This window comes from Myxine glutinosa, chromosome 9 (genome assembly GCF_964187855.1).
Source record: "Myxine glutinosa chromosome 9, kmMyxGlut1.1, whole genome shotgun sequence".
NCBI classification, from domain to species: domain Eukaryota; kingdom Metazoa; phylum Chordata; class Myxini; order Myxiniformes; family Myxinidae; genus Myxine; species Myxine glutinosa.
The window spans coordinates 128772937-128784467 of NC_136269.1; the positions used below are offsets into that span (position 1 = coordinate 128772937).

General features: G+C 47.4%; 1 long non-coding RNA gene across 1 annotated transcript in view; it reads left to right on the forward strand.

Moving 5' to 3' along the window:
* Positions 1-5525, forward strand: part of LOC144893574 (uncharacterized) — a 253303-nt gene extending 247778 nt beyond the window's left edge. Inside the window, exon 3 of the long non-coding RNA XR_013624475.1 lies at positions 4588-5525. This is a non-coding gene — a long non-coding RNA (uncharacterized LOC144893574). The remainder of the gene's footprint in view (positions 1-4587) is intronic.
* The last annotated feature ends 6006 nt before the right edge of the window (positions 5526-11531 follow it).

Genomic DNA, 11531 nt, shown 5'->3' on the forward strand with positions numbered 1-11531 from the left:
TAACCCACCCGGGCTAGTTTTCACTGCCATACACCCCATAAACTATAGCGCATTTGCCCCCACCTCTGTGAGGGATGGTGGATTGGCCATCCCATCACATCGGGGAGGTCCCACTATCAATTTTGCTCACCGAATTTCAACAAATCAAACAATTTGCCATTTATTGCTAATCACCATACCGTCATCAAATTTTGCTTTTTTCTAATTTCGGGGCCAAAACACTATCCTCATCACCCGTCTACTTATTACATCCTCTCGGTGCGCCAATTCACGTCTACAGCCCGGCTTCGTACAGCCGAGCAATGAACGCGGGTCGTTTTGTGCCAGCGGCTGGATACGTCCCGCATTCGGGGCAGGGACGGGGGCTTACCCGGGCCGAGATCCCACGCACCACCTCGGCGTGGAGCCATCCAATGTCCCGATCTCGACCTGCCGGCACGTCTCAATAGAAAGTGGTCGCCATGACGACCCTTCCTACCGGGCTGCCCGCTCCGCCTAGTGGAGCCCGGACGCGGCCGTTCCAAGCGAGGCACAGCGTGGATCGCGTATGGCGGTTCTTTCGAAACCGCCGTGGTTCGGATCCCCGCTGGTCCTCGCGGCACGCGAAGCTGCCCGACGCGCACCGAGGGCCCGATTCGGCTATAAGTCGTTCTAACCTCTAACCTGGTTACCGTCGATGCCTCACCTGGATGCTTACGCGCATACGCTACCCCTTCCCTGCTCATACCTCCAGCTGTTCCCATGCTCCTCGTACCTTTCCTTACACACCTCGGTACACTCATTCCGCTCACCGACTTGGTCACACACCTGACCACCGAACACCTTGGCACACATTCGTCGCTCGCACACCTCACCAACACACCTCTTCGCGCCCCTTTCTCGGTCACCTCCTTTGTGACAATCACAGGTGTGCTCTCACCCGCACACCCAACCACGTGCCTCACTACCAATTCCAGCGTGCATTCCCACTCACGCTCTACCATTCCAGGTGTGCATCCTTCCATTCCAGGTGTACATCCTCGCTCACCTGTCACAACCAACTCACGCTCCGTGTCACTCTCACTACTCTCACCTCCATTCTTGACAGTGCACTCACCCTTACTCTCGACAGCACACTCTTTCCTCATGCACCCGTCCGTTACACACCTTTCTCGCGCACACTCTCCCGTTACATCCTCTGTAACACTCACCACCCCGCGCTTCCATGTACCCCCTCGCACACGCGCTTCGAACAACTCACTCTTGACGGCACACTCACTCCTCGGCGTGCACTTTTTCCTCACACACCCCATGGTCGGACATTCTCGCACACCTCTTTTTTCGCACACCTGACCTGTCGCACACTTCACCAACGGCCTTTCACGAACACCCGGATCCAAACCAATCCCCAAGCCGACTGAAGCTTTCCTTACATCATGTACATTGCCACTCACCTCCGTACCTCGTCTCCGCACCTCCTTTGCCACCTGCAAACTTTTTATTTGGTTAGTGAGCATCACATTATGAGTTGAGCACCGACCTTGCACATATTCCATCACCTCCTCCTGGATTTCTCTTTTAGTTTCTGTCCGTCTCTTCTTAATTTCACTCACCTCTTCTTCCACTTCCTCTAATTTTTGTTTAACCTCTTTTATTTCTCGGTGTGTCTCCTCAAGTTCGTCCTCTAAGGCTACCGTGACCGTCTCTATGTGCATCCTTACCTCTCGGTCCTTCGTCTCCATTATCTCTGTCACCTCGTCCACCCTCATTGTCAGTTCCTCACGTACCATCTGACATTGCCTCTGCGTCGCTATTAATTCGTTTTTAATTTCTTTTTGTGTCGCCTTTAACCCTCCTAGTACCGCAGTGTTCTTTTGAACCTGCTCCACTAGTTCTTTTTGTCCCTCCGTCAGCTGTTCCACCTCCTCTGTCAGACCCTCTATGCTCCCATGTAACCTAGCCATATTATTTCTCACTTCTTTCTCCATACGCTTCTCACCTCGCTTTACCTCCTCGCGTAGCCCCGAAACCTCCTCACCCACACCTCGTCGTATCCCCTCTTCCATCTCCTCCATCTCTTTTGTAGATGCCACCCTCATCTGTCCCAATTCATCCCTCTGAGCATCCAGTTTGGTTTCTACCCCGATTTTTACCTCCTCTATCTGCTCTCCCATTTGTTTAATTTCTCGGGCGGATTGCTCCCCTATCTCCCGCAATTTGCCTTCCATCCTATTTTCTAGCCCCATTAACCCATTTTTCATCCCCTCTATCTGATTCTCCTGGGCAGCCATTCTATTTTCCACCCCCGTTAACCCATGTTTCATCCCTTCTATCTGATTCTCCTGGGCAGCCATTCTATTTTCCACCCCCGTTAACCCATGTTTCATCCCTTCTATCCCATTGTCTAACCCCTCAAATTTCTTGTCTAATTCCCCGATTTGATTTCCTAGTCGCTCCCCCATTCTGTTTTCCATTCTCTCACTATCAGCCCTCCTTCTGTCTTCCATTTCCTCCATTTCCCTGGCTCTTTTGTCGTTGTCGCACTTCGACTCTGCCATGTATTCGCTAAACCGTGCCATGAACTGCTGCATGTCAAACGGCTGCATGTTAAAGCCCGCTGATACAGCGGGCTCGGCTACTGCGCGCTCGTGCGAGGCGCCTTTTTGCGCGCCTGAAACCTCGTGCGCGAGAGGGCCATTTTGTGCGCCTGATACACCCTCAACCACCTCATTGCTCTCCTCCTCCCTTTCTTCCCCTAAGTCCTGGGTTACCCCTAACCCGTCTATCTCCCCCACCGACATCCGATCGCCTTGATTGTCCATGGCGCGATCTCAAAATTCGGGTTTTATAAAACAACAAAATTTCGGCAGCTCGTAATTTTGACCAAATTTTTTTTTTTCTACACCTTTTAGAAATTTGGTTCGGGCTTCGAATCCCACTCCCAACACCAATTGTTACAGATATAACACAATTGGTGTTCCAAAATTTGGGCCTAACAAATTTAGTCCCAGGTCCGAATCCAACTCCTGACAACCAATTGTTACAGACGCGGTTTTAGATGTTAGTTTACCGAGCGGTTTGGTATTACCGCGTCCGAACAGTTACTCCCCGATTAGCCCGATTCCACCCGACGTTGACCAGATCGCCCCACAGATATTCAATCGGGAAACCTCTAAAGCGACCGAAAGAGAAGGAAAAGAGAAAAAGACAGAGTACGGAGGAAGAACAGATTTATTATACACACACAAGCAAAAAGGAAGAGCGACCAAAATTATTTACAAGCAATGGATGGAAAAAACAGTCACACAGTGAGTGCATCGTTAGCTTATTCTACTCAATTTACTTAATCCCAAGACAACGAGTAGGACAGGACGTTCACACTTACACAGGGGATATTGCAGGCAGGTAGGGCTTGAGGTGGATTGCTGGAGAGGGAGGCAAGGTCGGAGGCAGCAGCTCTCAATTCCTCGCGGTTTTGGCGGGAAAACCCTCCGTCGCGTATCCGCTGCTGTAGACGTCACGCGCTGGCTCGGCACACCTGCTCCTCTCCTTCTGGTGGAGCCGTCTCCCTCCTTTCAGCGCGTCTCTCCAAAGCTGGTTTCCTTTCCGAGTACCTCTCCTCTTTGGCTTGGAGCGTTTCGCATCTCCCCGCTCCTCTTGGTGCCGCCTCTTCGCTCCTCTCCCAGGTCATCTGGTAAAGCAGTCCCTTTCAGTCGCTTTTATCACTCGGGGCGGAATCAAGCCGCCGGCTCCGAGGGCACGCCTACCGGGTCGCTCACCGCGGTGCTGATTGGCTGTTAGGGCTGGCTCACTCCTCCCCTCTATGACGAGGTGGAGACACGCCTTTCTTCTCCGAGGTTAGCACATGGGCAATGGCGGCTTGCGGGATTGAACACAACTCGCACCCTTTTTAAAGGAACTTTGGAGAGCGGAGATGTTTGGGGAAATTGCAAGGGCCTATGCTTATTTTGTTTGATACAATGCAAAGTCAATCTAGTGGGAAACACATATTTAGCCTACATAGAATAAGGAAATACACTATTTAAAAAGATATATCATGACCTGCGTGTAAGTTTCATGGAATTAACTAGGAGGACGGCTGCGACCATTATTTACATTACCAGGGTGTTACCATACTTTTGTAACGTTCACATTGTAACGTTTTCACATTCGTTACACTTCCTCCAAAATTGTTACACTTCTTAAAAACCGTTACACTTCTCAAATTCGTTACCCACTTCTCAAAACCGTTACAATATATATATATATATATACTGTCTCTCCTTTAAATAAATTAATAAATCATTTTTGACAAATGAGGTGGTGATGAGCTTTTGGGGACACTCATGACAAGTTATAACATAACCAATCTGGACAGGTCACTAAGCAGTTTCAATGTGTCTAAATGTCCACCTTGTATCCATATGTGAATCGAAGCATCATCGGTAAGGAGAATTAGCAATGGAGCTTAAACTCCATTACCAATTGCCCCTTGATATATGTAAACAGTGTCCCTCATTTATTCATCAAACATCTGTTCATTAAAATAAATCATTATTGGTCTGCAAACGTTTACATTTGTTGAGTTAGCATTGTCTTCCTTCTTAGAAACACCGAGCACGTTCTCGAAAGCGCTCGATGGCATGGACCCTGGTTACCAGGCAACCGCCGAGAAATTAGTCTTTCATTGGATGACATCATTTTCTGCGAGCCCTATTGGTCAGCTGCTGCATTTGAACTTTCAACCGATGGTTGCTTCCTGCAGAAAACTACAGAACCGGCGTGTACATGCATGTGTGTAAATGTGCGTGCATGGTGATCATTTATTGTACCACACACTACCATGCCTACCTCACGCACGAACATTCCTTCATTGGCCATTCTGAGCATCTCTTTCCTTCAATTAGGGTTATAAGCCGCGTTTGCTAAAGATGGAAAACAAAACTCAGAGAAAAATCTAGAACGTCACTCGGTAGAACGCATACCTCCGATAGGCTGAACAGTTTATGTTTTGTATCCCACTGATAGGCCGGATCTGGATTCAGACATTCAGACAGCTCGCACACCTTTTACTGAATGAATTATAATGATTCTGATGTACCATGCACACCTTTTACTGAATGAATTATTATGATTCTGATGTACCATGCACACCTTCTACTGAATGAATTATTATGATTCTGATGTACCATGCACACCTTTTACTGAATTAATTATTATGATTCTGATGTACCATGCACACCTTTTACTGAATGAATTATTATGATTCTGATGTACCATGCACACCTTTTACTGAATGAATTATTATGATTCTGATGTACCATGCACACCTTTTACTGAATGAATTATTATGATTCTGATGTACCATGCACACCTTCTACTGAATGAATTATTATGATTCTGATGTACCATGCACACCTTTTACTGAATGAATTATTATGATTCTGATGTACCATGCACACCTTTTACTGAATGAATTATTATGATTCTGATGTACCATGCACACCTTTTACTGAATGAATTATTATGATTCTGATGTACCATGCACACCTTCTACTGAATGAATTATTATGATTCTGATGTACCATGCACACCTTTAACTGAATTAATTATTATGATTCTGATGTACCATGCACACCTTTAACTGAAGCTTCTCTCATCTCTATTAGGTATAAAATGAGTCAAGATGACATGAGAAGGAGACTTGATGCACGACTCACAATAAGTTAGGGATATTGTGGGAGTGAGTTTATTTTTTTTATAGGGGTTAGGGTTGGGGTATTGAAATCAAGAATGCTGTGTTTTTACACACTCATTAATAACCATACAATTAGGACCAACAACTTTTTTCAACATAATTAATACACAAAATCAACCACACCGAAGAACCTGCCAATATCCCTAACTTATTGTGAGTAGTGTACATTGGAGTCAGGATCATTGGAGTCAGGACAGAACTTTGGAGTCAGGATCAATGCCTGTCTGAACCGCGGATGGGAACACATCGAGAAAGTCAATTACAAGGATTTTGCGTAAATCCCAATTTCAGACCTTGGGCTCTCACCAACTCTCGCAGTGACTGACTGCAATAGCAATCAGTGATATAAAATACCATGTCATAAGCTTTCAACAAAAGTTTGGTTCACGTTCCTGAGGTTTCTGTTCCTTTACAAATAAACGTTTAAAGTTGTATTTTTTTTAAACACCCTGTATATATGGGTGTATGTATATATATATATATATATATATATATATATATATATATATATATATATATATATATATATATATGAATAAAGTAATGACTTGCGGTTGGGATTAAAATCAAATGAATCCATTTTGAGTTCTCCAACCTTTAATGAGCAAATAAACAACTGCTCGACGGTCCAATCAGCAACACGGATAAACGTGCATCCACTGACCTTTCTCAAGAGTAAAGCAAAACAACTCTATACCCTCCCTTATATAAGGTAAAAAGGGGTGGGGACACCGAACCACCAATCAATGCCATTCTGGAACAACTCGTGCCATTCAAATTTAGACCATAAATGAAAAACAAAAACTGTTGAACCAACTGAAACCATACATTGGGATGTTACATCAAAACAACCGTTAAATCACACGTTGAAGCAAACACAATGTAGCATAATTCAAATAAATTGATGAAAAATAAACAACATGATTAATCGCTTCAAGTGATGGTGATAACTTAAACGAATTAAGCTAAACGGATACATCGCAAACCTAAGGTAGGAATATATACCCAAGTAACAGCAACCGAGGTAATAATTTATATGCTTGGTGACGCAGTTTCTCTGGTACGTTTCTGCATGAGAGGGCCAAAAGCTAGTGGTAAGTCCAACACTTCCTCTGTGAGCGACACAACAGACTCCTCCACATGCCATGCCTCCAAAATCCTCCTTCTTCGTTTACTGGGGGTTGCACCCAAAATGCTGGCATTATCCCATAGCGGAACATGGCCAGCCTTCAGGCCATGTTTGACAATGGCAGATCTCTTTGGATAGTTGCACTCGAAGGCCTTGCGGTGCTCATTGACCCGTTGTATTAATGTTCTCCCTGTCTCTCCAATATATTCTGCCCCACAAACACAGGGAACCCTGTATACCACCCTGGCCCGGTCATTCCTGGGAAGCTTATTCTTGACATGCATTAGTGCCTGTTTCATGGTGAACATAGGTTTGTAACTTACCCTCACACCTGCCAATTTTAAAACTCTACCAATCCTTTGGGATACCCTTGGCACAAAAGGCAAAACACAATAACCTTTTGGTTGTACCTGTGTGAAAGACCTGTTGTGAGGCTTCACCAAGATCACATACCTTTTTGGTAACAATCTGTCCGGGTAGCCATTGGTCTTCAGCAAATCTTGTAGATGTTTCACCTCTCTCCTTTTATATTTGACTAGGGCATGCCCGTACTATATCTATATCTAAAATTATATCCCCCCCTCTATTTACATGAAATGGTTTGGTCCATGAAATGTTTTGGTTCATTCGCAACGCCAAAGCGAACGGCGAACGCTTTACATGAAATGGTTTGGTGCATGAAATGTTTTGGTTCATTCGCAACGCCAAAGCGAACGGCGAACGGCTTGCGAGTACAGTGACAATCCCCCCGGGGTTTTTATTAGTTTTAAAACATAGTTTAACGCCAACATAGCGCCAACATAGTTTGCAAACGTGAAATAAATGAATACGCTCTCAAATGTGCCATCCGAGGCAGAGTGTGTCCGCCACGTTCGGCACACGCGATAGCTCGCTGCTCTCTGATTGGTTGAATCGTTTTTTGGACATAGCTCGGTAAGTAATTGTCCGATTAATATGAAACCTTGAAAAGGCACATCCTCGGGTCCCCAGCAATATACCTGGCAAGTTTAAAGTATATCGGACCCGTGGTTGTCGAGAAACAGCGGTCACAGACAAACAAACGTACAAACGTACAAACGTACAAACGTACAAACAAACACACAGAGATTACTGGAATTATAGATAGATTGTCGATGGTAAATCACGTGCCCTTTTACATCTAGAAATACGCACCATTCGAGTATGCACTACCACACAGAATAAATGTCACAGGAATGAATCGGAGTGATGTCCGTCTGAGTTCTTATGGAAGCCCCTCAGTGGTCGGAGACAGCATAGCACCTGGGTTCAACTTAGACACAATTTCATTAAATTCTCCCCTCCGTTAAAACTACACTACCGCTAGGGCTGAAATCAAGCTAGCAAAGCAGAGCAGCAGAGTAATCAGTTAGCAACGGTCCATGTCAGGCAGTCCAACCATAGCGGTCGGGGCGGCGAATTTCTCTCCCGGCGCGTGTCCGATAGACACCGGATACCACATCCCCGAGGCCGGAATCCCCCGCATCGGAATGTCTGCCTAAATCGGGTGACGGCGGTGGCCCCACAAAGCCATCCGGATCGGGTGCGTATGGCGATGGGGAAGCCGGTAGATTCTCCATTGTCGGATCAACTGTACCGAAAGCCGGCTCGTCAATATCCCCGCTTGGGGCAAGATGGCGCACCAAGACTGTAGACTCCCGTCCGTTGGGCAACAGTACACGAGCGTGCTCGGGATTGGTTTGGAGAATACGCACCTTGTCAACGAGCGGGTCATATTTACTCGAGCGAACCGCGCGTTTGAGGAAGGCCGGTCCGGTCTCAGCAAGCCAGCCCGGCAGAGGACGGGTACCACCCGAACGACGCGAGTAACGAAACACACGGTCGTGGGGAGTTTGATTAGTAGCGGTGCACAATAAAGTCCTGATTGAACTTAACGCCCCGGGTAGCGACCAAGCCCATCGGTCCAGTCCTAGTCCGCAGGACTTAAGGCTCAGAGTAACGGCTCTCCATATGATGCCATTAAATAGTTCCACCTGTCCATTTGCCTGTGGCTTGTACGGAGTAGTATAGCTAGAAGCGATATTAGCCTGGAGCAAGAAGTTTCTCACATCCTGGGACAAGAACACCGCGCCTCGATCGGTGTGCACATAGGCCGGCTTCCCAAACATAGAAAACAAGTTCTGCAGACACCGGATAACCATAGCAGCAGACATATCACCGCACAGGAAAGCAAAAGGGAATCTGGAGAACTCATCAACTATCGTGAGTAGATAACGAGAACTACTCGAAGCCGGTGAAGCCGGCAGGAGTCCTTTGAAGTCCATTGCCAATCTCTCCCATGGCCGAGTGGCCTGGACCAGCGTACCCATCGGAGGGTTGTAGAAGCGAGGTTTGAGTTCAGCGCAAACGGAACAAGTGCGACAGAGCTGACGAATATCCTCAATGGAATAGGGCAAGTTACGACTGCGCACAGAATGAGGTAAACGTGTCACGCCGGGATGGCACAAGGTGTCATGAAGTATGCGCAGATCCTCAAAGGAGGTTAGACTCGCACACACCACAGGCCGTGATAAAGCATCGGCAACGAGGTTATCCCTCCCCGGGCGATATTTGATTTTGTAACAGAAATCGGCTAGCTCAATCCGCCAGCGAGTGATTTTCTCATTCTTAATGCATTGAGCATGTTGTGTGTCGTACATAAAGGCAACACTCTGTTGATCCGTGATGATCTGAAAACATCGACCGAGCAATTATGGACGCCAACGCCTGATCGACTCGATGATGGCATACGCCTCCTTTTCGACAGATGAGTGTCTTAGTTCCGCGGAGGAGAGAGTCCTGGAAAAGAAGGCCACAGGTCGCCCCCCCCCACCCCCCCTTGAGAGAGTGTAGCAGCTATCGCGTGGTCCGACACATCGCTTTCCAAAACAAAAGACTTGTTTTCGTCAATCGTCGAAACAGCGGCGCCAGCTATGTCAGACTTCAGGCCATGGAAAGCGGCTTTAGCAGCGTGACTCATGGGGAACACATTGCAATCCACAAGTGGACGAAGCTTCTCGGAAAATTTTTGAACCCACTTAGAGTAATGAGCGAACAGCCCGAGAGCACGCTTCAAAGAAGCACGATCGTGGGGCGGGGCCATGGCAAGCAAGGGGCGCAGATGCTCCTTATCCGGAGCGATAGAGCCGTGGGTCACGGTGTACCCCAGGAGATCTATCGTTCGAGCAGAATAGCAACATTTAGCCTCATTCATAGTCAGTCGATACTTGTGCACAACCTCGAGGAAGCGCTTCAGATTAGCATCATGATGTTCTTTGTCATACCCACAAACCATGAGATTATCCAGATAAACAAAGACATCGGTTAAATTCTCCTTAGCAATGAGGTCGTCCATGGCCCTTTGGAAGCAAGACCCATTTGTGACCCCGAAAGGCAGCCGGGTGAACTGGTACAACCTCTGTCTGGATTCAAACCCAGTGTAGATATGATCTGCCTCGGAGATGGGAATCTGATGATACGCGCTACGTAGATCTAGAGTGCTATATACTGAGTACTGTGCCACCTGTTGCACCAGAGAATCCATTCCCAGGAGTGGGTAGGCGTCCAATTGGGTAAACCGATTAATCGTCTGCGAATAGTCAATTACCATGCGTTTGCGGTGCGATTCGGTTCGAACCACCAAAACTTTGGCCCGCCAAGGTGACCGACTAGGTTCTATAATACCTTCCTTTAATAGCTGCGCAGTCTCTTCAGCAATGAATTGCGTGTCAGCCCATGAGTGGCGTCGCGATTACCAGCAACCGGTGTACAGTCAGTAGTCATATTGGGAAACAGCAACAGTGGTTCAATTTCCATCCCTGCAAGAGCACACACAGCAAGAGTATCAGCACCACCAAATTCCATTTCCAAACGCCCATGTCGCCAGAGAAAATCGTGTCCCAGCAAAACTTCTGCACATAATGCTGGTAAGACCATTAAATGCACATCCGGAAACATTCGACCCTTAATCACAAGCTTCAGTCAACATTCCCCCCGAGTGCTGAGCCATAGCCCTTGAGAAGCCATGAAGATTCTGCGTTTTGTCCCGAGAATCGGCCAGCCATGCTTCTGAACAAGTCGTAAATCGACATAACTATCAGTGGAGCCCGTGTCGATTAAGGCATTTGCAAATTTTCCTTCAATCATGATTGGAATGACAGCACTGGACAGGCCAGGTGGCCCTGCAGAAGTCGAGTCGTCGAGAGGTGGCGCTCGAGCCTCGCGTGTGGATCCGATGCCTGCTAATGTCTTCTGTGCAGTTAAAGTCGATTGTGGACTGGTCGAGCTGTCGGTGGAGGGCGCTCGAGCCATGTGTGGAGATCCCTTCCTTCGTGTCGTCAAAGTCGATCATGGTCGAACGTGCTGCCACTAGAGGGCGCTCAAGCCATGCGCGGAGATTCGATGCCAGCGTACACCGATCGGGAAGCCAAACCCAGATGTGGGCTGGGCGTCGAAAGAATTCCTCTCAAGGACGGTCGAACCGCGTACCGTTGTGATTGCGCCACTTGTTTAGTCGGCGCGGTAAACCTCATCAAGGTTGAGTACTCAGCGCGAGGCCCACGGAGAGGGGCGATTCCAATGAAGGCTGTGCGAGGCGCCGATTGTTTTGCGGGCGGAGAGAGAAGCACATTCAGCGTCGAGCGGGTT